This window comes from Delphinapterus leucas, chromosome 9 (genome assembly GCF_059928025.1).
Source record: "Delphinapterus leucas isolate spDelLeu-1000000601 "Yukka" chromosome 9, BTC_Dleu_Yukka2, whole genome shotgun sequence".
NCBI classification, from domain to species: Eukaryota; Metazoa; Chordata; class Mammalia; order Artiodactyla; family Monodontidae; genus Delphinapterus; species Delphinapterus leucas.
This window is the reverse complement of record NC_143137.1, coordinates 8,415,472-8,433,706: the sequence shown is the minus strand read 5'-3', so window position 1 is coordinate 8,433,706 and position 18,235 is coordinate 8,415,472.

The window sequence follows — 18,235 nt, the reverse complement described above, 5'->3', positions numbered from 1 at the left end:
AGTATATCTGAGGGAAAATCTTTTATAGAATTTTCTTATACTTATTTAATGGTTTAACTAATATTGTTTTAATTTTTAAATCTTGGAAGGGGATTTGAGTGTTTGCATGTGTCCTAACATTTTTAGGGTTTAGGAACTCCCTAGATCTAAAAATCTGGCTAAGAGGAATATGAATTGAAATTGGAATGTGGGCAGGATTCAGAATATTCAGTCTTTTAAGGCCACAAAAGTCACCCTCGCCTGGTAACATAGAACATAAAATGAGGATCAAGTGTTAAATCCCACCGGGAGGTCTAGCTAAAGGGTAAAAGATGTCCTTTGGTTACCTGAAAATGATCACTGAAATTAGGAAGAGCAATTTAATTGACAATTCATGGGTACTGAATGCAGATTAAAGTGGAATAGAGTGGGACATGGGGAAATGGAGACAGGATAATTTCCTTTTATTGGGAAATAATTTAATCCAAAATAAGGTTCTCGAATGGCATTATGTTTAGCGTCAAGCACCATCTCATGTCAAATGGATCATAATCTTTTTAAAATTAGTTTTTATTCTCAAACAATTTAAAATGTGAAAAAAAAAGTTTGCAACAGTTCAAAAGCCACCAGTGTAACTTTCACTCAGAGAACTCATTCAGGTTTTGTCAATTGTCCAGTAACGTCCTTTACAGTAAAAGACCCAGTCTGGGATCACATGTTACACCCTGTTTTCCTGCCTCTCCAATCTCTGCTGATTGAGATCAGCGTCTCAGCTGTTTGTTGGGTTTCACAACCTTATCATTCCTGAAGATCCTCTCAGTTTGAGTCTGTCTGATGTTCTCTCATGGTTGGACCTAGGATATGTGTCTTGGGCAGGAGTACCACCAGGAGTCATTGCATTCTTCTCATTGCAACTTATCAGGTGTCCCACAGTGTCAGTAGGTCCCGTTACTGGTGGTGATAACTTTGATCATTTGATTACAAAGATGTCTGCCAGGTTTCTTTGCTGTAAAATGACTACTTTCCCCTTTGAAATTAGTGAATATATTCATAGGGAGACACTTTGAGACTGTTCATCATCCAAATTTCACCCACTCACTTGAGCATCAGTTAATATTTCTTGCCTGGATTAATTACTACTATGATGGTTGCCAGATTGTACCTTTCTAATTCCAACATGCTTTTTACATTTGTTAGTTATCACAGGAAGATACGTCTATTCTCCTGTTTATTCATTTTTATGCAGGTGGACTCATGGATTCCTGTTATTCGATGAATAACATGAATAACATTCGATGAAATATATCTATAAATTATTTCCTTTTGCTCTTATTTCCCTCCTCCCTCCCTCCCTCCCTCCCTTCCTCCCTTCCTTCCTTTCTTTTGATACTCAAAATATCTTTCTGATGCTCAAATTATTTATTTTGTTTTAAAATTGTCCAGATAGGAGCAGTAGGAGCCCTCTTAAGACTGACCCCTATGTCATTCTGACATGACACCATCGTTCCTTGAGCACTTATTTACTTTCCTGGGCAGCAAAATGTTCCAGGCTCATATTGTGCTTTCTGTGACCCAGCTCTAGGATCAGCCTTTCTCCAAAGAGTCCTGTTTTTATTCAGTAGGGAAACTAAGATCTGAACTGTACAGGGACTCATTTCTTCTGGGTATAATCCTTCTCTGGACCATCTTCAGTGGATGGTAGGAACCACCTGTATATTGAGTATATACACAATTCCATCTAGATTTATTTCTATATCTATCTCTATATACTGAAAACCACAAGTGCACACTTACAGATTAAATTCCAATCCAAACCCATAGGATCCATTCAAGATCTCCCTCTTTTCATTTGCACCCTCCTTTCCTGACAACGTGAACCTGGCTCCCACTATCATCAATTTATTTATTTATTTGCTCAATCAACCTATATTGTAGTCAGTCTCCGAGCTGTGCCGGATGGGCATGTGCTTGGCTGTCCTTACTGCAGGCACCAAGCACCACTGGGCTCACTCCTGGCTCACTCTGCTTGCTTGGGCCCAACCCCACCAGGGTGAATTCTTTCGGAAGATTTGGTAAACAGTAGAGATGAGTAAACACTTTGCACAATATTCCAAGATTATTTTGAAAGGAAAAGCCTAAATGGTTTTTAGCATCTTTACAGCATTCTACCAGCCTTTCTAGCCTCCTGAACTTCCCAACTTTAAAATAAGTATAAATAGAGACATCTTGTATGCATGTAGTTTTAGACATGTAAAATATGCAGCCCTGTTGCCTGTTGTTTGCTTTTCTTGTCCCATCAAGTTACATTATAATTTACAACAACTTAGATTGGCATTTTAATGTCAAGACAAATACCAGCATGCTTTTCACTAATGTATATCTGAGTTAAAACTTTAAAACCTTGAAAGCGCATGCGTTTCTTTTGTCAACAAGAATAACTAAATGCTGAAAGGACTTCAAATCAGGATAAAGTTTTTATATGCCAGGTCTTGAAATGGAAATCTCAAACATGCCAGTAAGATAACATAATTATAATGACCCAGTTCACTGATAGGTGCAATTGAGAATGACACAGTTACAATTCACTGTGGGTATTACAACATATCGTCAGATCACCAGTAACTACAACCCATGTATAGGCATTGTATTTTTTATTTCAAATTCATAGATCTAATAAATTTAAAGGTCTAAGCCAAAACAAGTAGAAGTTTACTTTTTTCCTGTTTTTAATTTTTATAATAACTTGGCAAATTTTAGTTGAGTTTAACCCTCTATCCATTTTATATCTATTCATTTCTGACCCTCAAAATCCCAGCTGCAAATTTTTTTCTCCATGAAAGATCATGTTTTTTTCTCCAAACAGTCCTGCTGTTAATCTACTAAGTAGGTTAAATCCTAAGCTTTAGTCACTGAAAGTATCACAGACACTATTACACTAAGATTTTTTACTGAAATTATATTTGTACATACAGGGAACAATAACATAAATAATAATATGCTGTCCTCCATTTCAAGCGTAGGAGGGTGTTAGAGCACCCGGAATTTCAGTACCAGAGACTCAACATCTTTAACCCATTGCTAACTATAAGGGAGTGGTCAAGATTCTACTAGTACAGTTCTCTTAAAAATATGTAGGCTTCCTATGAATGCTGTTTAGCTTTACTTCATTAAACAAAAGCCATAGCCACACTTTCATAAAGATAAGCTCTTTTTCACATTGGGCTTCTGCTGACATGCTGAGGGGAAAATGTCCATAAGATTATTAGAACCATTATTGTTTAACTCAGAGGCTCTGTAAGACATACCAGTAAGCTGGCTAGAAGTTAATTTGTCTGAATGAATGGTTCTTGGAGGCACCATCTAAGATATTTCTGAGGTCTTAATATGGATTTTATAGCCACACCTCATTATCATCTTTAGATCATGTTTTCCTGGTAGTAGAAATTTGCCATGAAGTGATTTCTTAATTTTTTTGCGTTCAACATCTGGAGAGACTGAAATTAAGAAAATATTTTATTTTCAAATCCATCAAGACCTAGCTTCCTTATATTTAACAGTTTGTCTTTAGTTTTTCTCTCTTCTTTTTCCCTTTTACTATAAACAAAGAGAAGACGCCAGAGTACTCTGTGTGGAAATGTCCTTAGCTAGGTTATGCAGTTCATTAATTACAGTGTTTTCCTTTCCTCATTATCACAGTTTTGCTAAACTTTCCACTGCAACATAGCAATGATCCAGTTTTCTTCCATTTCCAGTAATATTGCTTCCTCACCTTCCTTTCAGTCATTACTGACAACCTCTTCATGAGCCATGAGGCTCCATGGCTACATTGTATTGGACATGTAGTAGTTTGTACTATAATTATCTTCTCCTAGAATGTATCCCGTGTAGAAAATGAAAGGAGTTGGCAATTTCAAACTCCAGAATTCATCAGGGCCAAACAACATTGTTATGAGTGACTGATGAAGTCTTGTTTTATGAACTTAACTATACCCATTTGATAGTGATCTGTGTGTTATGCAGCTGCCTTGCTTCTGAGAAGGTCTTGTTCTCACAACAGATCTACCCATTTTGGAATACTTCAAAGCAAGTGTGGATATTTAGAGACTCCCAAGTATTCAAAAAACAGAATCATATGATTGTCTTGTTAAGAATAGTCAATAAAGTTACAGCTGGATGTTTTCTCTTTGCTAAGTTTAGACATTAAACTCCATTCAATTTTATCTTGATTAGACAGAGTGAAAATCATATGTATGCATATAGCTAGTCTAAATAGACCACTTAGCTAAGATCAGCGGTTTTCTGGGAGGATTAAGTCAATGCAAATGAAAAAAAAAAAAAAGTGACTCAGAAAAGAGAAAAGAAAAAAAACCATATGTTTGACATTGAAATAGAGCCTTATTTATTTTTAAGCCAAGAAATTAAGTATAATCATATTTTTACATATTACTATGTTGATGGAAAATGATTGTATACACTTCTGTGATTAATCCTTAAAGAGAATTCAATTGATAATTATTAGATTTTAATTATTGTAACCCATTAATAAAGGGAGAAGGAGATTTCTGTTGTTCTAAACTACTATTACTAGTCAAACAGAATAGGACATTTAAAAAAAAATCACTTAATGGGGACTTCCCTGGTGGTCCAGTGGGTAGGACTCCGTACTCGGTGGTCCAGTGGGTAGGACTCCGCGCTCCCAATGCAGGGGGCCCGAGTTCGATCCCTGGTGGGGAAACTAGATCCCGTATGCATGCTACAACTAAGAGTTCACATGCCACAACTAAGAAGCCCACATGCTGCAAGCTGAGATCCTGCATGCCACAACTAAGACCTGGTGCAGCGAAAATAAATAAATAAATAAATAAAATAAATAAATATTTAAAATAAAATAAAAAATCACTTAATGGTCATTTTTCGGACAATGTTTTTATTGAAAATTCCCTTTTATCCAATTAATGGCACATCCTGATACCAACCCATTTTGTATAAATTGTTTTTTTGCTCTAGATATAATATTAGATTGAAAAGAATGTGTGAATAACTTACGATTTTTAAGCAGACAAATTACTACAGTTTAAATTTGCTCTGATAGGTGAAGTTCATTTGGGGGACTTTGTGGAGATATTTAATGTGATCAAGAAATTTTATTCCATATGGCCTACAGATTTTCTATGCATTATATGATTATGATTTTTTCTATTGAGAGGCATAAAGGCAATTTATTTGTGGTGCTATTTTAAAGTTACTTTGCAATAAAATTTTTAAAATTACCTGATCTCAACCTTAGTATATGTATATCCTACTCTGTAATAGAACCAGTAGTTGCTAACCCTAATAGAAACTTTCTTTTTTTGTTTTGTTATTCATTCTTTTAAGCTTTTAGTTTCACTTCTTATCACTTATGCTACCTATACCATGTTAGGTACCTTATATGAGATGAACATTCAGAGCAATGTGGCTGACCCTTATGCCTAAATTTATCTGTTTATGTTTCTTTGGGTTTTATAAATTGGGAAATCATTTGTAATGCAAATGTCTCTTTGGATTGAATTAGATATTAATCTATAAAAGAAACCCACCTTAGTTGATAATAGTAAGTTTAGCTTCTTGACATCTGAATAACAGACCTCTGAGGAATTTAGAAAATAACAGTAAATATTAAAGACATAAAAGGAAGGAGCTTGGATAGTTGGAAAAGGTCTAAAATTTTACATCCTGATCTCTGAAGACAGGGTCAGATGAAGAAGTATAGCCGTGAGCAGATGGAGAGATATGTGACAGAGTGAAAAAGAAGATGTCAAAAGAGAAAATATGAAGGATGCTTCATAGACATAGACCAGAGACAAACATTTGCCTAGGTTCAACCCTTAACAGCTTCCCCTGAAATAATACCGTTTTCTCAAAAGACTTCATTCTTCCACACTGAGTACAACAACAGCAAGAATCAGTGAAACACAGTAGTTGGATACGATGGCTGTGGTCAGGGAAAACACGCAGAGGAATTTTAGTGAACCATGCTGGACACAGAATTCAACATTCCCATTTTTTCTCTCTCACAGGTTATCTGAACCAGATGAATAACTCAAGTCACTCTGTCCTTCAGCCTTCATTCCAAGGATGCATGCAGCTCATTCAAGTGGATGATCAACTTGTAAATTTATACGAAGTGGCACAAAGGAGGCCAGGAAGTTTTGCGAATGTCAGCATTGATATGTGTGCCATCATAGACAGGTAAACGGTCTTTCATCCTTCCTCGAATTGTTCAGATTTTCAGAATTCATGTTTTTGTTGTAGGACAAGTGAAACACCCGAACACACAACCCTGTAAGGGGTAAGGAGACAGGAGCCATTTGCCGTGCCTGTGGCTTTTGTTTGTGATGTTAGCAGTGATGTTTATATCAGGACATGGTTATATATGACAGAACAATATGTGATGTCACATTAACCCATTCAGCCTCCCTTGGTGAATGTGAGCATTATGCATGTAGTTTTGCAAGCAACAGCTGGAAAAGGAACTTAGTTTATTTTTAGTTTTGCTTCTGATGCCCACAGCAGAAATGTCCCTCTTCTTCTTGTCTTGGTCATGACTCATCCTCAGTATATGGTTCCTTCTAAAGGCCCCTCTTGAAGGAAAAGAAACATTAAAATGTGTTGGCAGGCAGTGTGGGGATTTACTGAAGTAGAATATTTAATGTAGTTGAGTCTGCTTACAAAACAGACATACTGAAATATTATTACAAGATCTCATCTTTGTCAGTTTTTGCAAATCTGGGGAGAAACTTTTTGTAAAAACTTAGTTGACCTCTCACATGGTAGAAAGATACAACCTTTATATGAAATATTATGACAGCATTACATATACTACCTTAACATACTTCTAAAAAGTGCCTTTCGTTCCAACATGAAAAAATTTCATTTTGAGATGTTTTGCCCACAAACAAACTACATCTAATTTTGAGTTGAATTTAACCCAGTGAATTTAGGTGATATTCTGTCCTATTTTCAAATCTTTTATGAGAGGGCTGTGTTATTCTGAAAAGAATTTTATTAATTTTATATTTTGAAGATAAAAGTTCTAGAAGTCTCAGCCAGCCTCCAGTAAAGTACAGACCTTAAGTCTCTAATAATCTTAGTTCATTTAAGAGGGGATCCTTGGGGAAGTCATCCAAAGACATATAATGAATCTTAAAAATATACAAAAATCATCCATTATGAAATAAGCTTGCTTCCATATAATCTTAATAAAGTAGTATTCACATGAATGGTAAGTTACAGTTTATGATGTCTGTAGAATGTAGCTTTTTAAAGCTTTAATATGTTTATAATAAAACATAACATAGTGCTTATTTTTATTACATATATGCAGATATGGGTCCTGATAGCCTAAACAGTTTATATTTAAACAGAACAGCAAACAATTTTAATAAAAATATACTAATTTTTGAACCATCAATAATGTAATAGCTGTTATTTCTGCCTAAAGCAAGTGGTGGCAATAATCACAAAAACTGAGAGATGAATGTTTTAAGATAATATATTCTGATATTAGATGTGTATTCATAAATTTTAATAATGGTTTTCCATACAGGAAGACTTTCCTTCTTAGTAATAGACAGTATATTGAGTCATTTTAGTACCTTGTTCATTTTCCATGTCAGTAACTTTAATGATACAATAATTTCTGTCAATAATACCCAAGTTAGTTCATCCAGCTTTCGTAAACTGCTAGATTTTATGGTGATGTTGCTATTTCACTTCAAACAGTATGTTTCCTGGGCATTAAATTTAAATTGTTTGCTACCAAAGAAGTGCGGATGAGGTGTTGAGATTTTACTGTTTTACCCCCATGGCGAGATTAGGAGTTAAAATATCTCCAGAAGAAGACTTTGGTAAACGAACCAGGCACTCCTGGTAAGGAGAACAACACAAGAGACGATGTAGAATAGGGGTTGCAAATTTCAATTTTTGGCAGGTAGAGAAATGTACAAAATAGTTTTTTGCCAAAATGGCGTCATGCAACTGTCTATGTTGCCAAGTATCCTGTAGCTGACAGAATAAGGAATATGTCTTTCTTATCCTCCAGGGTAATAACCCAGAAGAGTGACTACAGGGAAGTAGTCACCTCTGATGCATCACAAACTTCCTAAATCCACTATTGAATACGTTTTCTGCTTGTCTTACTTTTTGAGGACAATGACTTATTTTTTTGGTATAATTGACACATAACATAGTATTCGTTTCAGGTGTGCAATGTGATGATTTGATATTTACATATATTTTGAAATGATCACCAGGGCAATGATTTCTGCACATTAATTACCAATGTGTGAAATAGCAGATTCCTTTATTCACCCAAAATGTGCCCAGTTCAGAACCTTAATCTGTGAAGTGCTGTGTTTTTGCATGTATGATACAGGGCTGTATTCACCTTATTCAAACCGTTGAGGGGCTCATTGATGAGCTCACCCATAATCTGTGTCTTTGCATATGAAAGTACCAGTGATGTTACCCTGTCCTCACATAGCTGTGACCCATCAGATAACATTTTAATGATACATCCCTGGCTCTTCTCTGGTTTGATCTTTTCCCCCTCACTGACTGAAACTTTGCAACTGCCTGATCTCTACCATTTTATTTTCAGACTACCTAAATTCTCCCTAAGCAAGCCTACACTGTCTCCTTTATCCTTTCAAATTTCAGCTTGATTGATTTGAGAGCTATTTTTGAAAAAATTTAAAAAGCATAAATGAAAATATAGGGTAAAAAAATAGAAATCACAGGCATGATTTTTATAAAATGTTTAGAGATTATAGGAGCAGCTGCAATGATTTTATGAGTAGAGCTTAGGGAGACAGTTTGGGCAGATGATTCTAAAGCAGTCTTGCTGTGTGTCATGCTGACATACCCTGTGAGTTGGACTTCTTTTTCTGGGTGTGGGTTTACACATGCCCTGTTCTGTTTGTTTGTTCGCTTTCTGAACACAGCGTTGAATCTAGGAAGAGCAAGCATGCCGAGCTATAGAATTATTTGTTCAGTAGTATTTTCTGAGTGCATCCATGGTGTCAGACACTGTTCTAGGCACTTAGGATAAATCACTGAACAACACAGGCAAAGATCCTTGCACCTGCGAAGCTCTGGGGGAAGGGGAGGAAGCACAGACGTGATAAATAAATATTATAGTAAGTTAGAAGGAATAAGTGCTATAAAAAAAGAAAGAAAAAATGTTGAGCAAATCAAGGAGGACTGGCATTTCAACAGGTTGGTGTTGAGTTACTGTTTAAATAGGTTGGTCAGAGTTAGCCTCAATTATTGGTTCAAGACCTGAAAGAGTAATAGAATTCACCAATTTGGGGAAAGAGCATTACAGGCTGAGAGAATAGTCAATGCAACAAGGCTGCCTGGTATCATCTAGGGTTAACAAGGGGCCAGGGTGGCAAGTTTGGAAGGACGAGGAGCAGAGCCGCATAAGAGGAGGCCAGAGCAATCGTAGAGGCCAGGGCCTGGAGACCTGTAGGTCACTGTAAGGATCTGGCTTTTACTGTGAGAGAACTAGGGAGTCATTGCAGGTTTCTGAGTAGAGCAGTGGCATGCTTTAGCTTACATTTGTAAAGGATAACCCTGGCTGTGGGAGGACGAAAGGTAGAAGCTGGGAGCCTGTCATAGTAATCCAGGTGAGAGGTGCTGGTGGCCTAAGACTGGGTTGCTGTTAGCGCAAGAGGTAGTGTCATGTGGTCAATTCTGAATATACTGAGAAGGGTTGGTCAGTAGGATTTCTTAATGGATTGGTTTCGAGGCATGAGAGGAAGAGAAGCTATAAGGATAAACCGAAATGATTTGGTAACAGCAACTGGAAGGAAGGAGTTACCATGTCCTCCAATGGGAAGGCTAGTGGTAGAGAAGATTAGTCATGGGGTGGAAGAAAAAATCAGGAATTCACTGTTGGGCATGAGTTGAAAGGTCTATTGGACATCTAAGTGGACATTTCAAGAAGGCAGTTGGATACATGTATCGTACAAGCACACATCTGCAGATTAAACAGTGAGGTGTTGTGTCTGACAAAATGTCGTGCTTATCTATTGAAGACCTCTGGTTTCTTCAGCTGTATTTCATAAACAGCAGAAGAACTGGAAAGGGAGAGGGTGAGTAGTGGGCAGGAAGCCTCTTCCAATGTCAGGAGCCTGTAGCCTTACCCTTCGAGTGAGACCCTGCTCTTAGGGAGGAGGACTTCATCAAACCCTCAGTTGCTAGAATATTCTCCATAAACAGTAAGATATCTAGCAGATAATCTCCTTGTTTCTCCTTGCATGAGTACCATTTTTTATCTGCTCCTTTGCGCCCTCACATTGTTGGTTCCCTGTGGCAAACATCTTCAGGCACCAGACTCAACTCCTGTCCTCGACCCACTTCTCTCTATCCTCTTTCTGCGTGTGAAAATCTGAGAGGCAAAAGCCTGCAAAAACACTCCTATAACTAAAGTTAGGTTTATTTACTTCCTCCTGCAAGTGGGAACCAAAAAGGAACCATGGGTCTTCTCAGAGGGAGGTGGGGAGAGGATGGGAGTGAGGAAAGTGTATCAGGGGTCTGAGTCAGTCCTGGGAGGGTCCTGGCAGGTACTGGTCATAATTTATAAACTAGGAGAGTTGCTGGAGTAGAGGGTAGAACTTGTGAATCCCTGCAGAGCTCTTGCTTGTTTGTCTGTGATTCTGATTCACGTCACATGGAATGGAGAAGCTGGTGTTAAAATATTTTGAGCTGAAGTAAGTGGTGTTCATGACTGGTTTGGCAATTTTTTTCCTGTTTTGTGAGTAACAGTAAAGTCCGTTTTGCTATCTGTGACTTACGTCAATCCTAAGATCACCCTCGTAGATTAGCTGCCAGGGAGAGATTTTTTTTTCTTTGTCATCCGCAGTGATGATGTGACACAGTCCTGGCTAATGAGAGGTACGCAGAAGTCAGCTAAGGTGTTCTGAGAAAATTTTTATTGTTCTGATACAGAGGTCCCCTGTTACTCTCCACTGTCCTTGTTCAAATGCAGACACCATACCTGGAGCTGTATGGTCAAGAAAACCAGAGCTCCAGTGAACCACAGTCAGCAACCACCTTCACTCCTTTTTGTGTGAGGAAAAAAAGCAATCCTTGTTTATTTAAGTCACTGTGAGTCAACTATTATTTTTCTTGGAGTTGAAAGCATCTGTCCTTTTTTCATCTTCCATGTCTAAAATAAACCAATACCATCTTTTTACTAGAACACAGGACAACAAATTCCTAATTATGGAAATGGCTTTGAAAGGAAAGATGATAAATTTATTTTAGGATATATTAAGCTGCATGCCAGTGATGTCCCCTAGAGATTGGAGCCTGGGGACTAAACGGCTGTTTAGAGGCCAAAGCAAATTCATATTGTTAGTCAGCATCTCGTAGAGAACCTGGTAAAAATAGTTCATTAGAATTAGAATCTTCTATACCTTTTTTATAACTTCCCTTGTAAATATATTAAGAAACAAAACCAGTAAATGTTCTGGATAACACAGAAAGCGGAAAAGGAAGAGTAGACATCCCAGCTTAAGTACAGCCCACAAAATTACCCCTTGAGAAACTGCGAAGAGACTGGATCCTATTTCTGAGTTAGTAATTAAGTCTTCGTTTTATTTTTGGATGGAAATGCATAATCACAGAGCCGGTTTTTGGTTTTTAATTCAGTGCTTTGTTTTCAAGAACACCTACCCAGTTTGTTCTATATTTTTTTCCTTGAAAGGAAAGTATATGATTTTTTATAAGAGCACTTAAATGAGAGTTGGATAGATACAGTGTGAGGTGCTTCAAAACTAAGCTAACTCTGCTGGAAAGGTGAACAATGAATAAATAGATTAATACTAACAATTCAGAAGGAGGTCATGACTTCTTATAAAAGCAAGTTTAAGATTTATAGTCCTGAGATGAAGAATACATGTAACATATTTTTTTCTAAAGTTGATCTTCATTTGTTCGTAAGCTCCTATTTCCAGTCAATAGCAGCAAAAAGTAAATATCGGAGCACATACCTTCGGGTACCCTAATAACTATATATATAAGTCAATATGGGATTCAAACTTAGTCAAAGGTCAAGCTCCCATTCGGCACTGCTGTCCCATTTCAAGTGTCCTCCTTGACTCCTCCAGCACAGCCCTTGGGTCAGGCCCAGCTAACTATGTAACATCATCAGAGGATTGGGCTTTGCTCCACGTGCTCTACTCAGGTTCCTTCTGGGCTCCCCACTGCTCTGGCGGTTCTTCCTGCTGGCTGTGGCTCCTGCTGGGCTCACGTTTTGGGATTTGGGTAAGAAGGTAACCTGTCCCAGTTTGTCAAGGACTGTCTTGCTTTTAGGATTGAGAACCCTTCACCTGGAGAAACCCCGCAGTTCTGGGTAAACCACGATGGTTGGTCACTCAAGGTCCATGTACCTCCTGGGCACTGACCTTCTCCTAAGTCCCCTTTCTGGTCTGCCAGCCATCCAAGCACTTCTATAGACCCCCACAGGGACACACAGTGATTTTGAGATCTCTTGCAAACTGTGTACAAGCTGAGTGGGTGTGGGGAGTGGAGATAACTATCTTAGGCCCCCCTCTGACTCAGCATATCATGCTCTGTATCTACTCTGTACACCTCAGGCTGACATGGGGCCTCTTATAAATCAGATTCCCAAAGGCGGAAAGCAAGGCACAAGCCACCACTGTCAGAGGATTTCGGAGTCTCTGTTGAGATTCATTCAGTCAGTAAGCACTTATTAAAGATCACTCAGTGAACATTTCTTCCTGGAGCTTTAATGCTGAGGTAGTGGAGGGGGAGGGTCGTTGATCTCAGACCTTATGCTGTGCTAATACTATGTTCCTCTCTTTTGTTCTCAAAGACAGACCTCTTTCAGCCCCAGAGCCCCAGGGTTTTAGACCATCTTCCCAAAATTGAATCTGCATGTCTACTAACTTTTTGTTCCAGTCCAGTGTCCAGAGGTGAACTCTCCCAGCCCCCACTCCTTGTGAAACATGTCACTGATCCACTGAACAAGAAAAATAAATAAAATCAAAACTTTGACTTGAAATATCTAAAAAATATTTCCGCTATAGGGAAAGGAAGGCTTTTCTCACAAACATGGGTATATCTGCAGTGACACTGTTTATGCCGGATTTCCTTTCTGTTCCACCTGGATATTGCTGCCTGCAAATTGCCACCCTGTGGCTCTGGCACCTTTTCATAGATTTGCAGGCTGACGGTTCCTTCCATTCTTCTTTACAGATGTTCATGTGGTCACTTAGGCTGGTGTCAAACTGTGCTAGTGCTTCTTTTACACTGGGAAACATTTTGTCTTCTATCATTAGATTCTTGTTACAAACTGTAGGTTTCCGGGAATATCTTACTTTCACTTCATGATAATTACGCAAAAGTGGTAAAGGAGGCAGAAAGTCCCTCAGATAAACTTCAGATTATTCAGAACTTCACGCCTGTTCAATTCTGACTTCATTGTGGCTCTGATCCCATCAGACTTCAAAGGAGCAAAGAACAGGTCAGCTGGAACTCGTTCCCTGAGAACTGGAGCCAGCAAGCAATTTTCCAGGCATGAAGCTAGCTTTCTTTTTGGGAAACACCCTTCAAAAACACCCTTAGGATAGAAGGTATTCAGGGTCCTAAAACCAGATCTCTAGCTCAAAATAAAGAACAAAAAAAGACTAGTTACATAATTCAGTTTTAATTTTCATATATGACAGTTCATATTGTGATTCTTTATTCTTGGTATGTTTACTTTGTCTCTTCACCTTATCTCGGTTGACTCCCCATCTGGGATTCCATCCATTTTATATTGCAAATGGCTGTGTTCTTTCCTTCTTTGAGCTTAATCAAATTATTTATTAGTAGATTTCTGGAAAGCCCTGTTTCCTCATGCTAGATCTGATTCATTTCTGGTGTTAGAAGCATGGATCTCTGTATAAATTTTCTTGGCCTTCCAAGCTAAACCCAGACTCCCCTTTAGTCTTTAACTCCATTGCCAGAGCCATTGGGTTTCCTATAGAAGGATCCAGAGAGGAGTATCCTGTTGATACGTAAACATTTAAACCATAGTCATCTATCTTAGCAAAAGAAACATAAGCTCAATGACATAAAAGTATCACACACCCAGGTGAACCCATGTTCAAGTTAGTTGCCTCTCTGAAGTGATTTCAAAGTGGTTTCATTTTTAAGTACAAGTAAAGTACTAGAGTGACAAAATTATTTTTTTTAACGTTTTTATTGGAGTATAACTGCTTTACATTGTTGTGTTAGTTTCTGCTGTATGGCAAAGTGAATCAGCTATACATATACATATGTTCCCATATCCCCTCCCTCTTGCTTCTCCCTCTGACCCTCCCTATCCCACCCCTCTAAGTGGTCACAAAGCACTGAGCTGATCTCCCTGTGCTATGCAGCTGCTTCCCACTAGCTAACTATTTTACATTTGGTAGTGTATATATGTCCATGCCACTCTCTCACTGTTTATTTTTTTGAATTTTATTTTATTTATTTTTTATACAGCAGGTTCTTATTACTTATGTATTTTATACATCTTAGTGTGTACATGGCAATCCCAACCTCCCAATTCATCCCACCACCCCCACCCTCTGCCACTTTCCCCCCTTGGTGTCCATACGTTTGTTCTCTACATCTGTGTCTCTATTTCTGCCCTGCAAACCGGTTCATCTGTACCATTTTTCTAGGTTCCACATATATGGATTAATATACGATATTGTTTTTCTCTTTCTGACTTACTTCACGCTGTATGACAGACTCTAGGTCCATCCACCTCACTACAAATAACTCAGTTTTGTTTCTTTTTATGGCTGAGTAATATTCCATTGCATATATGTGCCACATCTTCCTTATCCATTCATCTGTCAGTGGACACTTAGGTTGCTTCCATGTCCTGGCTATTGGAAATAGAGCTGCAGTGAACATTGTGGTATATGACTCTTTCTGAATTATGTTTTTCTCAGGGTATATGCCCAGTAGTGGGATTGCTGGGTCATATTGTAGTTCACTTTTTAGTTTTTAAAGGAACCTCCATACTGTTCTCCATAGTGGCTGTATCAGTTTACATCCCCACCAACAGTGCAAGAATGTTCCCTTTTCTCCACACCCTCTCCGGCATTTATTGTGTCTAGAGCTTTTGATGATGGCCATTCTGACCAGTGTGAGGTGATACCTCATTGTAGTTTTGATTTGCATTTCTCTAATGATTAGTGATGTTGAGCATTCTTTCATGTGTTTGTTGGCAATCTGTATATCTTCTTTGGAGAAAATGTCTATTTAGGTTTTCAGCCCATTTAGGGATTGGGGTTGTTTGTTTTTTTGATATTTAACGGCATGAGCTGCTTGTGTATTTTGGAGATTAATCCTTTGTCAGTTGCTTCATTTGAAAATATTTTCTCCCATTCTGAGGGTTGTCTTTTCATCTTCTTTATGGTTTCCTTTGCTGTGCAAAAGCTTTTAAGTTTCATTAGGCCCCATTTGTTTATTTTTGTTTTTATTTCCATTTCCCTAGGAGGTGGGTCAGAAGGGATCTTGACGTGATTTATGTCATAGAGTGTTCTGCCTGTGTTTTCCTCTAAGAGTTTGATAGTGTCTGGCCTTATATTTAGGTCTTTAATCCCTTTTGAGTTTATTTTTGTGTATGGTGTTAGGGGCTGTTCTAATTTCATTCTTTTACATGTAGGTGTCCAGTTTTCCCAGCACCATTTATTGAAAAGGCTATCTTTTCTCCATTGTATATTCTTGCCTCCTTTGTCATGGATTAGTTACCTATAGGTGTGTGGGTTTATCTGTGGGCATTCTGTCCTGTTCCATTGATCTACATTTCTGTTTTCATGCCAGTTACATACTATCTTGATTACTATAGCTTTGCAGTATAGTCTGAAGTCAGAGAGCCTGATTCCTCCAGCTCCATATTTCTTTCTCAAGATTGCTTTGGCTATTCGGGGTCTTTTGTGTTTCCATTACAAGTTGTGCAATTTTTTGTTCCAGTTCTGTGAAAAATACCATTGGTAGTTTGATGGGGATTGCACTGACTCTGTAGGTTGCTTTGGGTAGTTTAGTCATATAGGAATGCAAGAGATTTCTGTGCATTAATTTTGTATCCTGTTACTTTAGCAAATTCATTGACTAGCTCTAGTAGTTTCCTGGTAGTATCTTTAGGATTCTCTGCGGATAATATCATGTCATCTGCAAACAGGGACAGCTTTACTTCTTCTTTTCTGATTTGGATTCCTTTTATTTCTTTTTTTCTCTGATTGCTGTGGCTAAAACTTCCAAAACTATGTTGAATAATAGTGGTGAGAGTGGGCAACCTTGTCTTGTTCCTGATCTTAGTGGAAATAGTTTCAGTTTTTCACCATTGAGAATGATGTTGGCTGTGGGTTTGTCATATATGGCCTTTATTATGTTGAGGTAAGTTCCCGCTATGCCTACTTTCTGGAGAGTTTTTATCATAAATGGGTGTTGAATTTTGTCAAAAGCTCTATCTGAATCTACTGAGATGATCATGTGGTTTTTATGCTTCAATTTGTTAATATGTTGCATCACATTGATTAATTTGCGTATATTGAAGAATCCTTGCATTCCTGGGATAAACCCCACTTGATCATGGTGTATGATCCTTTTAATGTGCTGCTGAATTTTGTTTGCTAGTATTTTGTTGAGGAGTTTTGCATATATGTTCATCAGTGATATTGGCCTGTAGTTTTCTTTTTTTGTGACGACTTTTTCTGGTTTTGGTGTCAGGGTGATGGTGGCCTCATAGAATGAGTTTGGGAGTGTTCCTCCCTCTGCTATATTTTGGAAGAGTTTGAGAAGGATACGTGTTAGATCTTCTTTAAATGTTTGACAGAATGTGCCTGTGAATCCATCTGGTTCTGGGCTTTTGTTTGTTGGAAGATTTTTAATCACAGTTTCAATTTCAGATTGGTCTGTTCATATTTTCTGTTTCTTCCTGGTTCAGTCTTGGAAGGTTGTGCTTTTCTAAGAATTTGTTCATTTCTTCCAGATTGTCCATTTTATTGGCATAGAGTTGCTTGTAGTAATCTCTCATGATCCTTTGTATTTCTGCAGTGTCAGTTGTTACTTCTCCTTTTTCATTTCTGATTCTGTTGGCTTGAGTCTTCTCCCTTTTTTTCTTGATGAGTCTGGCTAATGGTTTATCAATTTTGTTTATCTTCTCAAAGAACCAGCTTTTAGTTTTATTGACCTTTGCTATCGTTTCCTTCATTTCTTTTTCATTTATTTCTGATCTGATCTTTATGATTTCTTTCCTTTTGCTAACTTTGGGGTGTTTTTTGTTCTTTCTCTAATTGCTTTAGGTGTAAGGTCACGGTTGTTTATTTGAGATTTTTCTTGTTTCTTGAGGTAGGATTGTATTGCTATAAACTTCCCTCTTAGAACTGCTTTTGCTGCATCCCATAGGTTTTGGGTCGTCGTGTTTTCTTTGTCTTTTATTTCTAGGTATTTTTTGATTTCCTCTTTGATTCCTTCAGTCATCTCTTGGTTATTTAGTAGTGTATTTTTTAGCCTCCATATGTTGTATTTTTTACAGTTTTTTTCCTGTAATTGATATCTAGTCTCATAGTGTTGTGGTTGGAGAAGATACTTGATATGATTTCAATTTTCTTAAATTTACCAAGGCTTGATTTGTGACCCAAGATATGATCTATCCTGGAGAATGTTCCATGAGCATTTGTGAAGAAAGTGTATTCTGTTGTTTTTGGATGGACTGTCATATAAATATCAGTTATGTCCATCTTGTTTAATGTGTCATTTAAAGCTTGTGTTTTCTTTTTTTATTTTCATTCTGGAAGATCTGTCCATTGGTGAAAGTGGGGTGTTAAAATCCCCTACTATTATTGTGTTACTGTCGATTTCCCCTTTTATGGCTGTTAGCATTTGCCTTATGCATTGAGGTGCTCCTATATTGGGTGGTTAAATATTTACAATTGTTATATCTTTTTGCTGGATTGATCCCTTGATCATTATGTAGTGTCCTTGTTTGCCTCTTGTAATAGTCTTTATTTTAAAGTCTATTCTGTCTGATGTGAGAATTGCTACTCCAGCTTTCTTTTGATTTCCATTTGCATTCAATATCTTTTTCCATCCCCTTACTTTCAGTCTGTATGTGTCCCTATGTCTGAAGTGGGTCTCTTCTAGGCAGCATATATATTAGTCTTGTTTTTGTATCCATTCAGCCAGTCTGTGTCTTTTGGTG